The sequence below is a fragment of the Callospermophilus lateralis genome, chromosome X, assembly GCF_048772815.1.
Source record: "Callospermophilus lateralis isolate mCalLat2 chromosome X, mCalLat2.hap1, whole genome shotgun sequence".
Lineage (NCBI taxonomy): Eukaryota > Metazoa > Chordata > Mammalia > Rodentia > Sciuridae > Callospermophilus > Callospermophilus lateralis.
In genome coordinates this window covers 107042601-107051847 of record NC_135325.1, presented here as the reverse complement: position 1 = coordinate 107051847, position 9247 = coordinate 107042601, and the positions used below count along the sequence as shown (strand labels likewise).

General features: G+C 40.5%; 1 pseudogene; it reads right to left on the bottom strand.

Annotated features, from left to right (window-relative positions):
* Positions 1–7797: 7797 nt before the first annotated feature.
* LOC143639490 (F-box only protein 27-like) lies at positions 7798–8777 on the bottom strand (annotated as a pseudogene).
* Between the last annotated feature and the right edge of the window lie 470 nt (positions 8778–9247).

The following is a 9247-nucleotide window of genomic DNA, read 5'->3' as shown; positions in this document are numbered from 1 at the left end:
ATGGTGAGCACATGCAAAGTCCTCTTTCCTAGTTATTTTGAAATGCACAATATAATATTGTTGACTATAGTGACCCTACTGTGCAACAGAATACCAGAACTTATTCCTCTTATTGAACTAATTTTCTATTTACCAATATCTTCCTCCTCTTGCCCTTTTCTCTTCCCCTTTACATCGTCTGGCAACTATTATTGTATTCTTTATCTCTATGAGATCAGCTTTCTTAGATCCCAGAAGTTAGTGACATGGTGCAGTATTTATCTTTCTCTGCCTGACTTATTTTACATAGTACAATGTTTTCCAGGTTCATCCCTGTTGCCACAAATGACAGGATTTCATTCTTTTTTTTTTTTTTTTGTACTGAGGATTGAACCTAGGGGCACTTGACCATTGAACCACATACCTATTTTGTGCTTTATTTAGAGACAAGGTCTCACTGAGTTGCTTAGTGCCTTACCATTGCTGAGGCTGGCTGGCTTTGAACTCTTGATCCTCCTGCTTCAGCTTCCCAAACTGCTGGGATTACAGGTGAGTGGCACCATACCTAGATCAGGATTTCATTCTTCTTATGGCTGATTAATATTCCACAGTGTGTGTGTGTGTGTGTGTGTGTGTGTGTGTACCACATTTCTTTGCCCATTCATCTATTGATGGACTAAATTTCATCTTCAAATCTATAAAATTCTGCTTAACCCTGGTCATCTTTCTAAAGATGTGGATGGTTGGCCTAGTCCCTGAGACAGAAATGAGAAAATTTAAAATTGTTGCTGTTTCATTTTATGCTGCAAAGAGACCACTAGATGAGCCAGTATATACACCCAGGGAAAGCATAGGGTTTTTGTATAAAAATGTATGAGTCCTAGCTTCACTTCTTTCATTTACTCAACATGTAACCATGCTAAAAATAATATTTTACTAAAATTAGGAAAATCCAAATGCAACAATTCATGGGAAAGTGTAGGTCTAAGATCGTCATTCTCAAGAACGGTACTAAATTAATTCATTAATTCAGAAAATATTTATCAAATACTTATTGTATACCAGTTCCTGCACTCCTTGTTAGGTACACAATGATGATTTCAATAACTGACTCTTTTGGGGGTGCACAAATGAACAAGGAAGGGACTCAACCTTGCCAGTTCAAGGAAGGGCATAGAGAAGACTGAATGCTGGCCAGTGTTTTGGTTTGGATATGAGGTGTCTCCCTAAAACTCATGCACTGAGGGCTTGGTCCCCAGTGCAGCAATGTTCAGAGGTAAGGATTTGGGGGAAGTGATTAGATCACGAGGACTCTGACCTCATCATTGCTTTATTCTCCTGATAACTGAGTGGACTACAGGAGGTGATGGAAGCTATAGGAACATGGGCCATGGTTGGGCTAGATCACTGGGGGGTGTGTCCTGGAGAGATTGATCTCCCTCTGTGTGTTTTCTGACTGCCATGAAGTGCAACTTTCTTTGTTATTCTTTTCTGCCATGATTTTTTTTTTTTTTTTGGTGTGTGTGGTGCTAGGGATTGAACCCAGGGCCTTGTGCATGCAAGGCAAACACTCTACCAACTGAGCTATAGCTCCAGCCCTGTCATGATGTTTTGAGTCGCTTCACCCTAAAGCAGTAGAGCCAGCTGTCTGTCCATGGACTGAAACTTCTGTAACTGTGAGCCAAAATGGACCTTTCTTGTAAATTCTTTATGTCTGGTATTTTGACCACAGTGACAAAAAACTGGCTAAACAGCCAAGAAAGCTAGTGTGAAGGCCAGGCAGGAGAGCATGAATGTGAAAAGTATAGATGTTCATTGAAATCTGGACTACCTGTGTGAGCTAAGTTCTCTGTATCTCATTTTTCTTATCTGTGAAGTGGTAATAAATAATGGTACCTAGTTTATGGTACTAGATCTAAATGAATACATTGTGAGATCTGAATGAATACATTGCATGCAAAGTGTCTGGGATAGAAACTGACACAGAGTAGTGACTATGTAATTGTTAGCTGTATTTTTATCTTATTTTGTCTGTCTAGAAGCAAAAGTAGTGTCAGGTACAGCCTCACAGAGAATATGATCCACAAACTTCATCTTGAGTGATTAGTAAGTCATCCTTTTAACTAGGTGGACAGAGGAAACAAGGGGTAATACTGTGAGTAAAGGTATATTCAGGAAGATCATGAGAAGGTGTGTAGAAGGAAGCATACAGCATCCTACATGATCCTTAACTATATTTTGAAGTCTTGCATAGTAATGAATAGCTGCTGTTTTGCTTTCAGGGCATGAATCTCCTTGGAGAATGTGTTCCCATTTATTTTCTATGTGGTGCTGCTCTTTTTTGAAATTCTTCTATGATTTGATAGTCACCAACAGGAACATTTCCCATTAACTTTTCCCATTTTCTATGCTATGCCTTTATCTTATTTGGGTATGTGAAAATCTATTTTGCATACACTCATATACAGACCACAGATTTGACAGAAATACTGGTGAATGAACAGCACCACTGTTGTGTGTCTTCTTGTCGTTCTGTGCACATAATTATTTTTTAACCTGTCAGTAACTTTGCTGGCTTCTTCAAGTAAATGTGGCTTTAATTTATTGAAAGTTCTTGGATTTTCATTAGCTGGAAGGAATGCCAATGCAGACAAATGGCAAGTTTTTTTTTTTTAAAGAGAGAGAGAGAGAGAGAGAGAGAGAGAGAGAGAGAGAGAGAGAGAATTTTTTAATGTTTATTTTTTAGTTTTCGGCGGACACAACATCTTTGTTTGTATGTGGTGCTGAGGATCAAACCCGGGCCGCATGAACGCCAGGCGAGCGCGCTACCGCTTGAGCCACATCCCCAACCCAAAATGGCAAGTTTTTAAACTGAAGTTTTCATTGTTACTATATTGCATGGCCAGTACACTAGTGAGACATTTCCACCAAAGGTATTGGGCTTAATGGGCAACAACAAACTTTATTGGTAACATTTTGAAATTCACTTTTAGAAGCCTTGGTTGCACCTAATTCCAAATTTGTCATTATGGTTTGGAAATTCACTTGAAATCCTATTTTTTTTCCCACAAAGTCTCCAAATCTTAAGTATAAAGTGTTTCAACAGGGTTTCAACATTTGGGATTATGACATTTGAGATGTCTTGAACAGATAAATGAACAGAAAAGTTCAGAATTTTCTGATCCACCAGGGACATGAAATACATACATATATATATAAACTATATGTTATATATAGATTATAAAAAAACAGTGGAGACAATTTCAGAAATGCTGTCCATTAGCTAAAGTGAAGTGCATGAAGTTTTTTAAAAATGATAGATTTAGTGGTAAATACGGATCTTTTTTAGCAGTCAAATCCCTAACCAAGAAGAGTTCACCATTTAATGTTTTTTTAGATGTATTTTATTTAAAATATATTTTTATTTCAATTAATTTAATAATTATATTTATATTAAATTAATATGTATACATGTATAATAATATATTATATACATGTATGACATTTCAATACATGTATACAATGTGTAATGATCAGATCAGGGTAATTGACATATCCACTGCCTCATTGGTCATTTCTTTGTACTGGGAACATTTAAAATCTTCTCTACAAGCTATTTTGAAATATATAATTAACTGTTGTCAACCATAGTTATCCTACTATTCCATAGAACACTAGAAGTTATTCTTCCTATCTGACTGCATGCCTGGGTTTTATAACACAGAAGGAAACTATATAACCTCTAACCAAGTATTTTGTGTGTTTGGATGATTGCCTGTGAGAGACCTAGGCAAAGGACAGGTGGCTGATTATCCAAGAAAAGGAAATGGGAGGTGCTGATACCTCCAGGGGACGGGAAAGATCCCATTTTCCAACACAAGCAATTACCCCCTGGGGTGCCTCTTTCCTGCCTTTTGGTAGGCAAGATAGGAGGAGGAGGGTTGAGGGAGGAAAGGAAACCTGACATCTATAAAGGCACAAAAAACCCCCACTCCTGCAGGCACCAGCTCTGGGTCCCAGCTGTTGTCTCTTAAATAAAACTTGCTTTCTATGCTTGCCTTGGTGTTTCTCTGGTGTTTAATCTTCAATACTTGGCGGGATGTGGGGGGTGTGGGGGGTGGGGGGCATGAGGACTCCATCCTGATTTTCCCAGACCAGTATGACAAACTTGAGTTTGTCAAGTTCTTTTTATTGTCTGAGGAAGGGCATTGTTGTTATTATATTGAAAGAGCTTGGGCAGGAGAAGAAGTAGTCTGATTGAATAATTTGGCAACTATTCTGCATATAGTTGAAAATGCACTAAGCCCTTCCTAGAATTTGGCTTTATATCCTTCTTATAGAAGCTTTTGCATTAAAAAAACGTGACATGTAGTTTTCAGGATTTGGGTTTTTAAGATTTCAGTATTTGGGATTTTAATATTTTGGGATTATAATTTTTGGTTTTTTGATCTTTAAGGAATTTAGACATTGGGAATATTAGACTTTAGGAATTTTAATCTTTCAGGGTTTCAACATTTAGGATTATGACATTTGAGATTGTGTCTTTCAAGATTATGATTAAAACTAAATAATACAATCAATAACTTAGACTTAACTGATATATATAATAGAATATTTCATCCTTCAATGAACTAATACACTTTCTTCTTAGCAGCACATGGATTCTTCTCTAAAACAGAACATATATTATACTACAAAGCAACTCTTAGCAAATATAAAAAAGTAGAGATACTACCTTGCATTCTATCGGATCATAATGGAAAGAAATTAGAAATCAATGATAAAATAAAAAATCAAAGCTACTTCAACTAAATAATACACTACTGAATGAACAATAGGTTGCAAAAGACATTAAGGAGGAGATTAAAAAATTCTTAGAGGTGAATGAGAACACTGATACTGAAAGACCCACCGATTCCCTGTCCAAGAAAGACGCACGAGGCACTGGCTGCAAACGCATGAGGTTTATTCAGACACAGACGCCTGCGGGTGCTCAGCGAAACCTCAGCCGGAGCTTTGGTGAGCTGGCACACCGGGCTTTGGGGTACAGGTTTTTTATAGGGTCAAGGGGCAGGTTTTGCGCGCGCGGTAAGCAACAGGTTTCTTATTGGCTATTTTGAACCCAGCATACAGGTTACCTAAAGGGTAAAGTTATTTTTCATTTTATGTTCCTGGAATTACACCACATGACAGTTACATATGAGCACTCTGATTTTTCTGTTCCTGCTTATTAGCCCCTGTTTATTCAGGCATGCCCTGGAATCTGTTTTTCTGCTGTTTCCCAACCATCCTGTTTCTCCCTTTTCAATCGGTCACACTTAACTGATTATCTGAAAAACACATTGTCTGCAGGTTTGTGACGTGCCCTAATAATTTTGTAACTAAGCCTAAGGTTGCTGGGCTGGGGTCTTTCAATACAATGTATCAAAATCCCTGGGACACTATGAAGGCAGTGCTAAGAGAAAAGTTCATTGCATGGAGTTCATTCCTTAAAAAAAAGAAAAAGTCAACAAATAAATGACTTAACATTACATCTCAAAGCCCTAGAAAAAGAAGAACAAATCAACACCAAGAGCAGTAGAAGACACGAAATAATAAAATCAGAGCTGAAATCAATGAAATCAAAACAAAGGAAACAATTGGAAAAATTGACAAAACAAAAAGTTGGTTCTTTGAAAAAATAAATAAAATTAACAAACGCTTAATCATGCTAATGAAGAGAAGGAGAGAGAAAACTCTAATTACTAACATATGTGATGAAAAAGGAAAAATCACAACAGACAGAAATACAGAAGATGATTAAAAATTATTTTGAAAACTTATACTCTAATATAATAGAAAATATTGAAGCCATAGACAAATTTCTAGGGTTATTTGATTTGCCCAAGTTGAATCAGGATGATATACACAATTTAAAGAAGAACTAATACCAATACTCTTCAATTTATTTCAGAAAATAAAAAAAGAGGGAGCACTTCCAAACTCATTCTATGAGGCCAATATAACCCTGATTCCATGTTATGCTAGAATTCGGGACCCCCAAAAGACCACCAGAGACCAAGATCGATGTAAGCAGCAAAGAGGTGTTTATTGCGAGCTAGCTTGGTCCTCCGCGCACACACAGCAACAGGTGACGCTAAGAGGCCCCAAGCCCAGAATTTGCAGTAGTTTTATACATTCTTTGGAGAAGGCAGGGACCCCCACATACATCATAGCATCTCTTAGCAAATCATCACACACTGCGGGAAAATCAAATAACAACTCTAAAACATGATTAGTGTATCAAGTGGTGGGAAAGAATCTGGAAAGAATTATTGGTTAGTTCAAGGGGTTGACGCACATAAAATTGATTGGTTTAAATCGTGAGGATGTTGCAAGGGGGGTACGTGCCAAACTGCAGGGCTTCTAGTTTAGATATTGGTCACCACACCTAGGTGGGGCCCTCTGGAATTTCAGATATGTGGATATCTTGACCTATCTTAGGTGATCACCATCTGCGGCGGCTTTTCTGAGAACTGTTTCCACAGAGCTTTTCCATGGTATTTTCCTGACTTTGGGACTATAGTAGGTCAGAGGTTAAGTTTCAGAGCAAAATGAGGTCCCAAGTAGAATGAGATTGCTTAGGTCTTTCATCCAAAACTAGGCAAAGACACATCAAAGAAAGGAAGCTTCAGACCAATATCTCTAATGAACATAGATGCAAAAATCCTCAATAAAATTCTGGCAAATGAATACAAAAACATATAAAAAAGATAGCACACCACTATCAAGTGGGGGCTCATCCCAGGGATGCAAGGTTGGTTCAACATACAGAAATCAATAAATGTGACTCATCACATCAATAGACTTAAAGATAAGAACCATATGATCATCTCAATAGATGCAGAAAAAGCATTTGACAAATGTTCAAAACACTAGAAAAACTAGGGATAATAGAAACATCACTCAACATTGTAAAAGCTATCTATGCTAAGCCCCAGGCCAACATCATTCTATCATTCTATTTTTTTTGGCAAAATAATAAATTTATTATATATGATTGCCAGATACATTTGAGATGCATTATATATTATAGCTGATAGATTATTCTCTTGCTGTTCGGAAAACAAAATGTCAAAATGAAAAAAATATCATTTTAAATATCACACAATTACAGAGGTCCTTGAGGATCAGGGCTGGACTTGAGGTACCTCCTCATTTCCCAGGGAAGTCAGTGTGGGCAGATTTATCTCCAAATCCTGTTTGAACCTAGGTGAGCTACAGGGCTGACCCTTTAGCTTCAAGGCCCTTCTGAGCTACAGGGCTGGACCCTTTAGCTTCAAGGCCTGGGTCCAGCCCTGTAGCTTAGAAGGCACGGAGGTCAAGTTTACCACCCAAGGCAGCTGGAATTTGGCTAGTCAGGATGAAAGTCAGAGTTCAGAGTCAAGTACAGGGCTTCCCTGAAAGGACCAGCTAAGCCCCTGAAGCAGAAAGGAGAGGGGACAAGACACCAACAGAGGGGACAGGGCAGAGGGTGCTGTGCTGAACTGCTGGTAGAGAGAAGAGGGGGTGAGAAGGCCTCCTCAGGCGTCGCCTGTGGGTCTCCATTAAGCAGTGCTGTGCCCACCAAAGCAGCAACCGTAGGTAGACCTGATGGAAGACCATGCTTCCAGTGGTTTCCAGAACCTGAATGCAGGGCCCAGAAGGACCCCTGACTGGACCCTGTGGTTCTCACTGTGCCAGAGAGGTAGAAGCATTTGGTTAATGAGGGGTCCCAGCCAAACGTCTGGGCGCCTAGAAGGCATGGTCAGGCTCTCTCACAAGAAAGGCAGCCCTTGACTAGGACTGACAGACACGTATGATCACACTGGAGTTGGTCACAAGGGCTCCATAGTGGCCAGCCCAGAACTGTGTGTCCTGCCCCCAGTGTTTGAAAGACACAAAACGGACTCCTGTCTTGATGTTGGAGAACACATGGGTGACCTGAAGACAGATATTGTTGTTCCACTGCTCAGTGGGATAAGGCACAACAGAGAATTTATCTAGGACGATCTGGTCAGCGTCTAGAAGTTGGACAAAAAGTTGATACATATAGCCACTGTCGTGTCGGGCTCCCCACCAGTCAGAGACACAAATCTTTTTTTTTTTTTTTTGTAGTGCTGGGGATTGAACCCAGGGCCTTGTGCATGTGAAACAAGCACTCAACCAACTGAGCTATATCCCCAGCCTTCAGAGACACAAATCTTAATCCTGCCACTGTCCAGCAGTTCTGGCCACAGACCCTCCTCCAGGTCCAAGACCTGCTTCTTGCAGCACCAACTGAAGGAAGTACGAAACAGGTTTGTGTAGCCTCCCCCCCCGCCCCCCCCCCCCCCCCGCACGGTTTTCTTGTTTTTTTCCACCACGAGGCCATCTCCACTGTGCTGCACCAACCATTTCCGGAGGCTTTCTTGGCCGCGTGGTTTGCAGATGAGGTTGTGTCCCAATGGTCTGTGCTCGCAGAAGAGGCCCAGAGGACAAAGCCTGGCATCGCAAGCAGGTCAGGGAGGCAGGCAGTTGCAGACAAACAACAGCAGGGCGCAGCCAAGTGGTGCCGTGGTCCTGGGCCAAGATCAGTAGCCACAGGGCCTGGCCATGCACCAGGGTGCACTACTCCCAGCACACCTGGTGGCAGCGGGTGAGGAGCCAGCATGGGGGCACATGGCTCAGCACCACCAGGAGCAGCTTGGGTGGCAGTTGGCTCAGGTCCAGCACCTCCTGAGGTCCAGCTTTGGCCTGGGGTCCCAGGTGGCCCGGCCCCTGGAGGTGGAGGTGCCCATGGTCCCCCAGTTGGAGTCAGCTGTGGCCTGGAGCCCAATGATGTCCCTTGCGTGGTCCGCGCAGTGCCCTAACATCATTCTAAATGGAGAAAAATTGAATGCATTCTCTCTAAAAAATGGAACAAGACAGGGATGCCCTCTTTCACCATTTCTATTCAACATAATTATTGAAACAGTGGCCAGAGCAATTAGACGAAAGAAATTAAAGGGATATGTATAGGAAAAGAAGAACTCAAATTAGCACTATTTGCCAATGATATGATTCTATACCTAGAAGTCCCAAAAATTCCTCCAGAAAACTTCTAGAACTAGTAAATGAACTCAGCAAAATAGAAGGATACAAAATCAATGCCCATAAATCAAAGGTATTTCTGTATAACAGTGACAAATCCTCTGAAAGGGAAATGAGGAAAACTACCCCATTTACAATAGCCTCAAAAAAAAAAATCAACTTAACAAGGGGTGAAAGA